Consider the following 13344-nt stretch of genomic DNA (forward strand, 5'->3'; position numbering starts at 1 on the left):
TTCTACACTTTTGTGTGAATGTAAGTTAGTCCAGCCACTATGGAAAACAGTATGGAGGTTCCTCAAAAACCTAAAAAGAGAACTACCATATAACATATAATCCAGCAATTTCACTCCTGGCTATATATACAGAAACAACAAAAACACTAACTCAAAAAGATACGTGCACTCAAATGTTTGTAACAGCACTATTTATCATAGTTAAGACATGGAAGCAACCTAAATATCCATCAACAGACAAATGGATAAAGAAAAGGCATATGGTATGTTGCTTAGCCATAAAAATGAATGAAATTCTGCCACTTGCAGAAAGTGGATGGACCTAGAAACTATTATGCTTAGTGAAATAATTTAGACAAAAAATATAAATACTATATGATATCACTTGTACATGAGTATAAAATATACTACAAATGAATGTATAAGCAAAACAGAAACACACTCACAGACATAGAAAACAAACTAGTAGTTACCAAAGGAGAGATGGAAAGGAGAAAAGGAAAATAATGGTATGGAATTAAGAGATACAAACTATCATCTATAAAATAGACAAGCAACAAGGATATATTGTGTAACATAGGGAATTATAGCAATTATTCTGTAATAAATTTTAATGGAGTATAATCTATAAGAAAACTGAATTATGGCAGAAAGTGAAGAAGAACTAGAGAGCCTATTGATTAAAGGGAAAGAGGAGAGTGAAAAGTTGGCTTAAAGCTCAACATTCAGAAAACTAAGATCATGACATCTGGTCCCATCACTTCATGGGAAATAGATGGGGAAACAGTGGAAACAATAGCTGACTTTATTTTTCTGGGCTCCAAAATCACTGCAGATGCTGACTGCAGCCATGAAATTAAAAGATGCTTCCTCCTTGGAAGGAAAGTTATGACCAGTCTAGACAGCATATTAGAAAGCAGAGACATTACTTTGTCAACAAAGGTCCGTCTAGTCAAGGCTATGGTTTTTCCAGTGGTCATGTATGGATGTGAGAGTTGGACTGTAAAGAAAGCTGAACACTGAAGAATTAATGCTTTTGAACTGTGGTGTTGGAGAAGACTCTTGAGAGTCCCTTGGACTGCATGGAGATCCAACCAGTCCATCCTAAAGGAGATCAGTCCTGGGTGTTCATTAGAAGGACTGATGTTGAAGCTGAAACTGCAATACTTTGGCCACCTGATGCGAAGAGCTGACTCATTTGAAAAGACCCTGATGCTGGGAAAGACTGAGGGCAGGAGGAGAAGGGGATGACAGAGTATGAGATGGTTGGATGGCATCACCGACTCAATGGACATGGGTTTGGGTGGACTCTGGGAATTGGTGATGGACAAGGAGGCCTGGCGCACTGCGATTCTGCCAAGTCACTTCAGTCGTGTCTGACTCTGCATGACCCCATAGACGGAAGCCCACCAGGCTCCCCTGTCCCTGGGATTCTCCAGGCAAGAACACCGGAGAGGGTTGCCATTTCCTTCTCCAATGTGTGAAAGTGAAAAGTGAAAGTGAAGTCGCTCAGTCGTGTCCGACCCTTAGCGACCCCACGGACTACAGCCTACCAGGCTCCTCCATCCATGGGATTTCTAGGCAAGAGTACTGGAGTGGCTTGCCATTGCCTTCTCCGCACTGCGATTCAGGAGGGTGCAAAGAGTCAGACACGACTGAGCGACTGAACTTAACTGGTACAAGAAACTAATGTAATATTGTAAATCAACTATACTTTAACTTAAAATTAATGTAAAAATATCAGAAAAGCTTTGGAGAAAATTACATAATTTGTCTTTCAGCTTCCTACCAATTTTGTACCTTGTTAAAGTTATCAGAAGCCCTTGAAGGGACGGTCCAGTGGTTTAGATTTCATGCTTTCAATGCAGGGGATGCAGGTTTGATCCCTGGTTGGGGACCTAAGATCTCACATGCCATGGTACAACTAAGCCCATGCACTTTAATGAAGACTTGACGCAGTTGATCTTCAGTTCAGTTCAGTTCAGTTCAGTCGCTCAGTCGTGTCCGACTCTCCGCGACCCCATGAATCACAGCACGCCAGGCCTCCCTGTCCATCACCAACTCCCAGAGTACACTCAAACTCTGTCCACAGAGTCGGTGATGCCATCCAGCCATATCATTCTCCGTCGTCCCCTTCTCCTTCCGCCCCCAACCTTTCCCAGCATCAGAGTCTTTTCCAGTGAGTCAACTCATCGCATGAGGTGGGCAAAGTATTGCAGTTTCAGCTTCAGCATCAGTCCTTCCAATGAACATCCAGGATTGATCTCCTTTAAAATGGACTGGTTGGATCTCCTTGCAGTATAAGGGACTCTCAAGAGTCTTCTCCAACACCACAGTTCAAAAGCATCAATTCTTCGGCGATCAGCTTTCTTCACAGTCCAACTCTCACATCCATACATGACCACGGGCAGTTGATATTAAAAGACGCTTACTCCTTGGAAGGAAAGTTATGATCAACCTAGATAGCATATTAAAAAGCAGAGACATTACTTTGCCAACAAAGGTCCATCTAGTCAAGGCTAGGGTTTTTACCGTGGTCATGTATGGATGTGAGAGTTGGACTGTGAAGAAAGCTGATTGCTGAAGAATTGATGCTTTTGAACTGTGGTGCTGGAGAAGACTCTTGAGAGTCCCTTGGACTGCAAGGAGATCCAACCAGTCCACTCTAAAGGAGATCAATCCTGGGTGTTCATTGGAAGGACTTATGCTAAAGCTGAAACTCCAATGCTTTGGCCACCTCATGCGAAGAGTGGACTCACTGGAAAAGACTCTGATGCTGGGAGGGATTGGCTGTGGGAGGAGAAGGGGACGACAGAGAATGAGATGGCTGGATGGCATCACCAACTCGATGGAAATGAGTTTGAGTGAACTCCGGGAGTTGGTGATGGACAGGGAGGCCTGGCGTGCTGTGATTCATGGGGTCGCGAAGAGTCGCACATGACTGAGCGACTGAACTGAACTGAAAGTTATCAGAATTCCTTAGATTGTCTCACAACTTTGCAAAATATGAATGCTAAAAAAACCAGTAGCTGAGTTTTCCTTCCATGAACATCTCTTCAACCCAAACAACAAACTAATAATCATTACTGCTTTGTCTCACCAGAATTTTGCATAGAGATTTTCTTCACTAAAATAGTACTTGGTTTGCAAGTAAGGCTAAACATGGTAATCCCTGCTGCATTATCATAATTTAAGAAACAAGGGTCCCTTATGAAGCCAACTAGTTATTTTTGCTTTTAAAGAACAAAAGCTAGCATTTGGGGCTGTAATAAGATCTATAAAACCCTAATGCAGCTTGAATTTGATGGGCTTGAAATCGTCAAGGTTGTATATTGTCACCTTGCTTATTTAACTTATATGCAGAGTACATCATGAGGAATGCTGGGCTGGAAGAAGCACAAGCTGGAATCAAGATTGCTGGGAGAAATATCAATAACCTCAGATATGCAGATGACACTACCCTTATGGCAGAAAGTGAAGAGGAACTCAAAAGCCTCTTGATGAAAGTGAAAGAGGAGAGTGAAATGGTTGGTTTGAAGCTCAACATTCAAAAAACAAAGATCATGGCATCTGGTCCCATCACTTCATGGGAAATAGATGGAAAAACAGTGGAAACAGTGTCAGACTTTGTTTTTTGGGGCTCCAAAATCACTGCAGATGCTGATTGCAGCCATGAAATTAAAAGACGTTTGCTCCTTGCAAGGAAAGTTATGACCAACCTTGATAATATATTAAAAAGCAGAGACATTACTTTGCCAACCAAAGTCCGTCTAGTCAAGGCTATGGTTTTTCCCGTGGTCATGTATGGATGTGAGAGTTGGACTGTGAAGAAGGCTGATCGCCGAAGAATCGATGCTTTTGAACTGTGGTGTTGGAGAAGACTCTTGAGAGTCCCTTATACTGCAAGGAGATCCAACCAGTCCATTCTGAAGGAGATCAATCCTGGATGTTCATTGGAGGGATTGATGCTAAAGCTGAAACTGCAATACTTTGGCCACCTCATGCGACGAGTTGACTCACTGGAAAAGACTCTGATGCTGGGAAAGGTTGGGGGCGGGAGGAGAAGGGGACGACCAAGAATGAGATGGCTGGATGGCATCACCGACTCTGTGGACATGAGTTTGAGTGTACTCTGGGAGTTGGTTGATGGACAGGGAGGCCTGGCGTGCTGTGATTCATGGGGTCGCGGAGAGTTGGACACGACTGAGCGACTGAACTGAACTGAACTGAACTGAAATTTGTATCAATGTTGAAGCTATTCCAAACAGGACTGAAAAAGGGTGATGGGGGTGGATTCACTTGAAGAACAATCTCAATCCAGAAATTAGAGTTACCTTTTAGAAAACCTTGTGTGATTTTTTAGCATGACCAAAAGTCATATTAGTTAATAGTTTTTTCCTATTATATTTGACAACCTTCAGTTATAGATCCTTTGCTTATTGTTGGTGATTAAATTTATGTAGATGACCAGTCATGAAATCACATTCTATGAATCAACTAATGATGATGCAGAAATCATATGAGAAAAATAAAAATAAGAGAATAAGCTTTCTATGATGTGAGTATATTTTATTTCCAATAATAACTTTTCCTATTTGCTTAGATTTTGGCCACTCATTACATTTAGGAACTAACTGCCTTTTTATTTTGTTTGGTCAACAGAAATTGATGCCCAACAATCTTTAACCTCTTTGTTTCTCCTCCTCCAAATGATAACTCCTGTGTGCTAATGATAATTATGAAATATTCTCTGGAATCAGGGGAAAATTGGTCATGTAGAGCAATTGGTCATAGTAGAGCAAAATTATTGTTTACTAGGAAAGAGTCCAGATTAGAGATTCTGTCTAGCCTTTAAAAAAAAAAGGACAACAAAATTGTCCTGAGAATATTGAACCTAGCTCTGCAGATCCAAGGGCTGCTCCTCTACACAACATTTACTTACTAAAGACAAAAGCTTCTTGTTCAGGCAAAGAGTCTTTATAAACTTCAATCACAAGATCGACCTTTGCTTGGTAGGTTTTGGAGCACTGGAGATGAGGGTTACACAAAGAATCAAAATGTGTAAAACCTTCAAAATCCTTTGTGACATTTCACAGAAGAGATGGCGAGAGGAGAAGAAAAAGAGAAACAAATTTCAAAGACATCCAAGATAGAACTCCTTAAGATCTTGATTCTAGGCTTGACTCCCTTTGAGAACAGTTTTGCAACCTTGAACCAAAGGCATTTCTCCTCCACTGGCCTAAGACTGTCATCTAGGGGAACACAGATTGTATTTTCCCATTCTTTGAATTTTAAGTCTGTGATTCATGGTACCAGACTGCAGTGAGTACCAGTCAATACGCAGACCACCGCATTCCATTGAGGTGTCTTTATGCCGTTGATATGCCACATGCCCAAATTAGGACTGCTCCTGGGAAGTGGACTATTCCTTCACATTTAGGCACAATTTAGGATGCCCCATAGTCCATAATATTGCCAGGTGATTAAATTTTAATGTATATAATGGATAAAATTGCAGATCTCAGAATAACTGGACAAATATTTCAGAACTTAGTCCTCATTAATTCTTTAGGGGAAGCACAGTTAAGGGGTCTGAAAGAGAGTGCTGAACTTCAACTTCTTCTTTGCAGATAACAACATCTCAATATTTTGAATAGCTCCAAAATGCAAGCAAAAAGAGTATTTTTATCTTCCATTATTATGTGTGAAGCCAGACACCTCTTTATTTTTTTTTCTTTTTTTTTCGAGGCTAATTATTTTACAACATTATATTGGTTGGTTTTGCCATACATTGACATGAATCCGCCCCAGGTGTACATGAGTTCCCCCTCCCGAACCCCCTCCCACCTCCCTCCTCCGATTATCCTCCCTCTGGGTCATCCCCGCACACCAGCCCCAAGCATCCTGTAACATGCATCGACCCTGAGCTGGCAATTCGTTTCACATATGACAACATACATGTTGCAATGCCATTCTCCCAAATCATCCCACCCTCACCCTCTCCCACAGAGTCCCAAAGACTATGAGACAGCAAAAGAGACACAGATGTATAGAACAGACACCTCTTTAAATAGGAAAACTGCTTTGGAATTCCGTTCGGGGCTGTAGCTGCTGATTAGCTCTCTGTGGAAGAATTTCTGTTTCAAGTATAAAGAAAAAAAAATGCATATAAGCCACTAATGAGCACTCCCATATAGGAATGATAAAGACCTCTGTTACATTTGGCCCACAAGCTGCCCAGAGCTTGGGCAGTGTTCTCTGAAGTCTGAGTTTGAGATTCCAGGCTGAAGTCTGTGGTAATTTACACAAAGCACAGGAAATGATCTCCAGTCTCACAAAGACAAATCAGTTTAATTGAAACATTTGGTTATAGGGCAAAAGCAAATCAAATGTTGTGAGATGTTTCAATTACAGCAATTGGTTCTCTTGAAATTAAGGTTTCACATGCAGTAATTTCATACAATGCTTCATTTGCTTCTCTGAGCTCTTAGGAAAGACAATTCAATGTCAGGTTTTCTTGATATCTTGAAAGGTAATTAAATCTTACTACGGTGTAGATGACATGCAACATTTTACTGCAGCAAATCATTACTTGAGTTATACGTGGAGCCAAGGACTCCAATTGTATCTCTCTAGAAGTAGTCTTCAGAGAAGGCAATGGCACCCCACTCCAGTACTCTTGCCTGGAAAATCCCACGGATGGAGGAGCCTGGTAGGCTGCAGTCCATTGGGGCGCAAAGAGTTGGACACGACTGAGCGACTTCACTTTCACTTTCATGCATTGGAGAAGGAAATGGCAACCCACTCCAGTGTTCTTGCCTGGAGAATCCCAGGGACAGGGGAGCCTGGTGGGCTGCCATCTATGGGTCGCACAGAGTCGGACACGACTGAAGTGACTCAGCAGCAGCAGAAGTAGTCTTCAACCTGGGATAAAGGAAGAAAATACTAGAATTAATTTACTTGTATCTATTTTTATTAAAAAAATTAAAAGGTACAATTTACTAATCTTTACTTTGCTAAATGTATATTTATTTTTATAAAAATATTAAAAGTAAGCTTTAGGGATCTTTACATTGATGCTTTTTAAAAATTCATTTACTTTTTATTGAAGGATAATAGCTTTATAAAATTTTCTGTTTTCTGTCAAACCTCAACATGAATCAGCCGTAGGTATACATATATCCCCTCGTTTTTGAACCTCTTCCTATCTTCCTCCCCATCCCACCTAGGTTGATACAGTGCCCCTGTTTGAGTTTCCTGAGCCATACAGCAAATGACCATTGGCTATCTATTTTACATATGGTAATATAGGTTGCCATGTTACTCTTTCCATACAGCTCACCCTCCCATCTCCTCTCCCCAGGCCCATAAGTCTATTCTCTATGTCTGTTTCTCCATTGTTGCCCTGTAAATAAATTCTTCAGCACCATTTTTCTAGATTCTGTATATATGTATTAGAATATGGTATTTATCTTTCTATTTCTGACTCACTTCCCTCTGTATAATATGTTCTAGATTCATCCACCTCACTAAAACTGACTCAAATGTGTTCCTACATTGCTGTTTTGATTATTGTTGTTGTAGATACTCATCATATGCAATGAGAGATGTCCCGATAGAAAAGGTGACTTTTAGAAGTCAGTGGGTTAAATACAGGCACCTTAAAATCCTTATTTATTTTCAGTGTTTTGCAACTTAATGAATCTATGCTTGTCCAGTTAAGACAATTAACAAAAATTCAGCTAATTTTACTAATGACCAGGAAATGTCTATGTGACTTTAAAAATCTGTACAATGATATCATAGATTGAAAAAGTAATTCATGATATAAGCACAGACAAGAAAATGTCAAATTCTAGGGAAAACCACTAGACCATTCAGATATGACCTAAATCAAATCCCTTATGATTATACAGTGGAAATGAGAAATAGATTTAAGGGACTAGATCTGATAGATAGAGTGCCTGATGAACTCTGGACGGAGGTTCGTGACATTGTACAGGAGACAGGGACCAAGACCATCCCCATGGAAAAGAAATGCAAAAGAGCAAAATGGCTGTCTGAGGAGGCCTTACAAATAGCTGTGAAAAGAAGAGAAGTGAAAAGCAAAGGAGAAAAGGAAAGATATAAGCATCTGAAGGCAGAGTTCCAAAGAATAGCAAGGAGAGATAAGAAAGCCTTCCTCAGTGATCAATGCAAAGAAATAGAGGAAAACAAAAGAATAGGAAAAGCAAGAGATCTCTTCAAGAAAATTAGAGATTCCAAGGGAACATTTCATGCAAAGATGGGCTCGATAAAGGACAGAAGTGGTATGGACCTAACAGAGGCAGAAGATATTAAGAAGAGGTGGCAAGAATACACAGAAGAACTGTACAAAAAAGTTCTTCATGACCAAGATAGTCACGATAACGTGATCACTGACCTAGAGCCAGACATCTTGAAATGTGAAGTCAAGTGGGCCTTAGAAAGCATCACTGTGAACAAAGCTAGTGGTGGTGATGGAATTCCAGTTGAGCTATTTCAAATCTTGAAAGATGATGCTGTGAAAGTGCTGCACTCAATATGCCAGCAAATTTGGAAAACTCAGCAGTGGCCACAGGACTGGAAAAGGGCAGTCTTCATTCCAATCCCAAAGAAAGGCAATGCCAAAGAATGCTCAAACTACGGCACAATTGCACTCATCTCACATGCTAGTAAAGTCATGTTCAAAATTCTCCAAGCCAGGCTTCAGCAATATGTGAACAGTGAACTCCCAGATGTTCAAGCAGGTTTTAGAAAAGGCAGAGGCACCAGAGATCAAATTGCCAACATCTGCTGGATCATGGAGAAAGCAAGAGAGTTCCAGAAGAGCATCTATTTCTGCTTCATTGACTATGCCAAAGCCTTTGACTGTGTGGATCACAATAAACTGTGGAACATTCTGAAAGAGATGGGAATACCAGACCACCTTACCTGCCTCTTGAGAAACCTGTATGCAGGTCAGGAAGCAACAGTCAGAACTGGACATGGAACAACAGACTAGTTCCAAATAGGAAAAGGAGTGCATCAAGGCTCTATATTGTCACCTTGCTTATTTAACTTATATGCAGAGTACATCATGAGGAACGCTGGGCTGGAAGAAGCACAAGCTGGAATCAAGATTGCTGAGAGAAATATCAATAACCTCAGATATGCTGATGACACCACGCTTATGGCAGAAAGTGAAGAGGAACTCAAAAGCCTCTTGAGGAAAGTGAAAGAGGAGAGTGAAAAGGTTGGCTTGAAGCTCAACATTCAGAAAACAAAGATCATGGCATCTGGTCCCATCACTTCATAGGAAATAGATGGAAAAACAGTGGAAACAGTGTCAGACTTTATTTTTTTGGGCTCCAAAATCACTTTGGATGCTGAATGCAGCCATGAAATTAAAAGACGCTTACTCCTTGGAAGGAAAGTTATGACCAACCTTGATAATATATTAAAAAGCAGAGACATTACTTTGCCAACCAAGGTCCATCTAGTCAAGGCAATGGTTTTTCCCGTGGTCATGTATGGATGTGAGAGTTGGACTGTGAAGAAAGCTGATCGCCGAAGAATTGATGCTTTTGAACTGTGGTGTTGGAGAAGACTCTTGAGAGTCCCTTGTACCGCAAGGAGATCCAACCAGTCCATTCTAAGGGAGATTGATCCTGGGTGTTCATTGGAAGGACTGATGCTAAAGCTGAAACTCCAATACTCTGGCCACCTCATGCGACGAGTTGACTCACTGGAAAAGACTCTGATGCTGGGAAAGGTTGGGGGTGGGAGGAGAAGGGGACGACCGAGAATGAGATGGCTGGATAGCATCACCGACTCAATGGACATGAGTTTGAGCGAACTCCGGTAGTTGGTGATGGACAGGGAGGCCTGGCGTGCTGTGATTCATGGGGTCGCGGAGAGTCGGACATGACTGAGCGACTGAACTGAACTGAACTGAACTGAACTCTATTTAGTATGAGTCCCTCCTTTTTGTCATTGGATCCACACTCTGAAAACCTTCACCTTATTCTCTACTATTCCAAATCAAATTTTGTTTGATGCCCACTTCAAGTGTGATCTGGTCTATGAGATCTGAACTTTAATTATAGACTTCCGTGGATTGACATCACGTTAGCTAAAATCATGATTCTCATGCCTTTGGCATTTAAAATAGTATGTATCTTTGGGTTTCCTAGGTGGCGCTAGTTGTAAAGAGCCTGTCTGCCAATGAAGGAGACCTAAGAGATGTAGGTTTGATCTCTGGGTCAGGAAGATCCCCCAGAGGAGGGCAAGGCAATCCACTTCAGTATCCTTGCCTGGAGGATCCCATGAATCCTGATGAAGAGCCTAGTGGGCTACAGTCCATAGATAGGGTCACAAAGAGTCTGAAGCGACATAGTACACACTCACGGTATCTTTTCCCTCCAACTGTACTATGGAGGATAGGAGTTTTATGTTCTTCAATAGAGTTTTCTGTCCATAGAACTTTCTGGACTGAGGAAATATTTTAAATCTAGACTTTCCTATATGATGCCCATTGGCCATTGGTGGCTTATTGAGCACTTGAAAAATCACTAGTGCAATTGAGCTTTTATTACACTTATTATTAAACAATTTAAAAGTAAATATTAATAGGTTCATGTGCTTAGTAGCTATCATGTTAGACAGTCCAGCTCTGAAATATTCAACATGGTCTCCTGAAGACAGTAGATGTTCATTTTTCCTCTTTTGCTCCAAAGTCAAAAAAAAAAAAGTCCTCAGTGACCCTATTTGAAAGTCTGCTATCAATTATTAGTGAATTCATTTCCTTACTTGAAAGTTGCTTGTGACCAAATCGCTGAGCAGTTTAGAAATAAGGAATCTAAATTTGTGTCATAAATATTCTACCACATTCAGCTCTAAATTTTTCACTTTATAGATGATCTAGGGGGAAATGTTTAATTCTAAATTCTCACTCTTAATCCTGACCTCCCTTTTTCATACATTGAACTTGCAAAAATGTTTAAATATCTACTTCATTAGAAATGTTTAATTGGAAATAAAAAATGAAACAGCTACACACACACATTTACATTCAGAATATATATATTTTTCTTATGAAAGCATGGCTGAGTTCAGAATAACTGTGCCTTTCTCAGGATAAGAATAATTGCTTCATTAGTATTCTCACACCAGTTGATTGTTATCAAAACAACAAGTTCATGTACTAGTGAAATTAGAAGAGAGAAAGGACCCTAAACAAGAGAGGATAAAAAGGAATTTGATATTTTATCAGTTTAATTTTTCAAAAGTAAAAATACAGATGCTTATAACAACACAGGAAAAAGTAGATGTATGTAAATGAAACTTGTAACAGTAGTTTTATATAGAGGGTAGCATTTCTAGTATTTTTTAATATTCTCATGTATTTTAAGTGTACTAATGTATAAAAATTTAATACATTGTTCATGTGTAATAAAACATAAAAACAATGCATTTATGCCTTATAATCTGATATTCTGACTACATATCAAAATACTATGAATTTAGATCATCTGATACTGTGCTTATGATTATTGTCTACTAATAATTAATAATTATTAATAATAATTAATGTCTAATCCTAGACATTATTTCACTTATGATCTGATTTCAAGTAATACCTTAGGCATGTACCTCTGTAATACTAAATGGAGATCACACAGATGTTCACTATACATCTGAAGTTGGTCTTTGATCTGAATATATTTCTGAAGTATAAATGCCTATCATGGTTTTTCACGTTATCATAGATTCACCATTTTCTTAACTCTTCACTCCAGTTTCAACTCTAGCAAGTCTTCTAATTTCATATCATTTCATTTGTCATGAGCAGTTTTCCTACAATTGTGACTCACATTCAATCATTTAATCCCAAATTGTAAACTGTTTCACTTTCAATTGTCTGTCATCTTACCCTAATGACCATTCCTTTCATATGCAAGGAGGATTCAAAGGGGATCATAACCCAAGTGAAATTTTGTTGATGTGAGCTGGAACAGGGAAAAATAGAAGGAATTAGAGAGTCTGAGTACTGTTACCAGCCATGCCATTAACAAATTCATTCATCAGTTTATTTACTAGGTGAACATTTATAAAGTACATATTCTGTACCAGGCACAAGTAGGTATCTGTGGATGACGGTCAATGGAAAGACAGTCCCTGCTCTGTTTGACGCTGAGTAACCTGTTTCACCGGAGAAGGCAATGGCAAGCCACTCCAGTACTCTTGCCTAGAAATCCCCATGGATGGAGGAGCCTGGTGGGCTGCAGTCCGTGGGGTCGCTAAGGGTCAGACACGACTGAGCGACTTCACTTTCACTTTTCACTTTCACATATTGGAGAAGGAAATGGCAACCCACTCCAGTGTTCTTGCCTGGAGAATCCCAGGGACGGGGAGCCTGGTGGGCTTCCGTCTATGGGGTCATGCAGAGTCGGACACGACTGAAGTGACTTAGCAGCAGCAGCAACCTGTTTCACTTCTCTCAACTTCTGCTCTCTCATCTGTTATTTGAAAAGGGTGGGCGGTTCTCAAATGTCCTCTTTAGCACTATATCACGTGGACTACAGTTTCTCTTCTCTCCCTTAATTCAAAAACAGAAGACCATGCCTGTGCACCCCCCACCCTAAAACAAACAACATTTTGAAGAGAAGAGAAGGTGAAGTGGCACGTGAACATCTGAGAAGTTCCCAGCACTGCTGTGAGCCCTGCGAGAGTCCTCTGTCATCTCAAGGATACATGCAGCAGTGGTAGTGATAACCTCATAAACATTTTTACTATCCTTTCTTGAAATCCTAGACATTATTAGGTCAGGTTAGAAAATAAGGAGAAGAGGAGAAAGAGGAGGAAAAGAAGAGGATGACAGGAAAGCACCATATGCTGGGAAAGTGGTCAATGCTTTTTGGGAATAGGGCCACTTAGCATGTATTGCCTTTCTGTAACCTTCCTGTGTACAATGTCTTCAAGTCCACACAGAAATAACTAAAACTATGCATCTTTTTTTTTAAATCATAGATACAACCTTCAATTTGTATTGTCATAATATAAATGTGATTGAAAGTATAGGTTTCACACAGGTTATTAAATGAATTTCTTCTTTGCTTAGGACATCACTAACAGACCAAGATTGCCTGTGTTGCAATGTTAGGGATCACAGTCATAGACACATATATCAAGGGATCAAGTTCATGTTGTGAGATATTAGGACATTAAGCAAGGTGGGTAATAAGGGACAGAATCTCCCCCAAATAAGGGAAATATTGTGTGGCCATGCAGTGTACTTCCATTAAAAAGAAACTATAATAATTATGTAATCATAAAACTTTAAAA

The 13344-nt window shown here is 40.0% G+C and overlaps 1 long non-coding RNA gene across 1 annotated transcript in view; it reads right to left on the reverse strand.

Annotated features, from left to right (window-relative positions):
• Positions 1-6866: 6866 nt before the first annotated feature.
• The window catches only part of LOC148776023 (uncharacterized), an 85868-nt gene continuing 79390 nt past the window's right edge, over positions 6867-13344 (reverse strand). The window contains exon 3 of the long non-coding RNA XR_016038781.1: positions 6867-6924. This is a non-coding gene — a long non-coding RNA (uncharacterized LOC148776023). The remainder of the gene's footprint in view (positions 6925-13344) is intronic.

Source organism: Moschus berezovskii, chromosome 12 (assembly GCF_049115385.1).
Source record: "Moschus berezovskii isolate FMDL1 chromosome 12, NW_MosBer_1.0, whole genome shotgun sequence".
NCBI lineage: Eukaryota > Metazoa > Chordata > Mammalia > Artiodactyla > Moschidae > Moschus > Moschus berezovskii.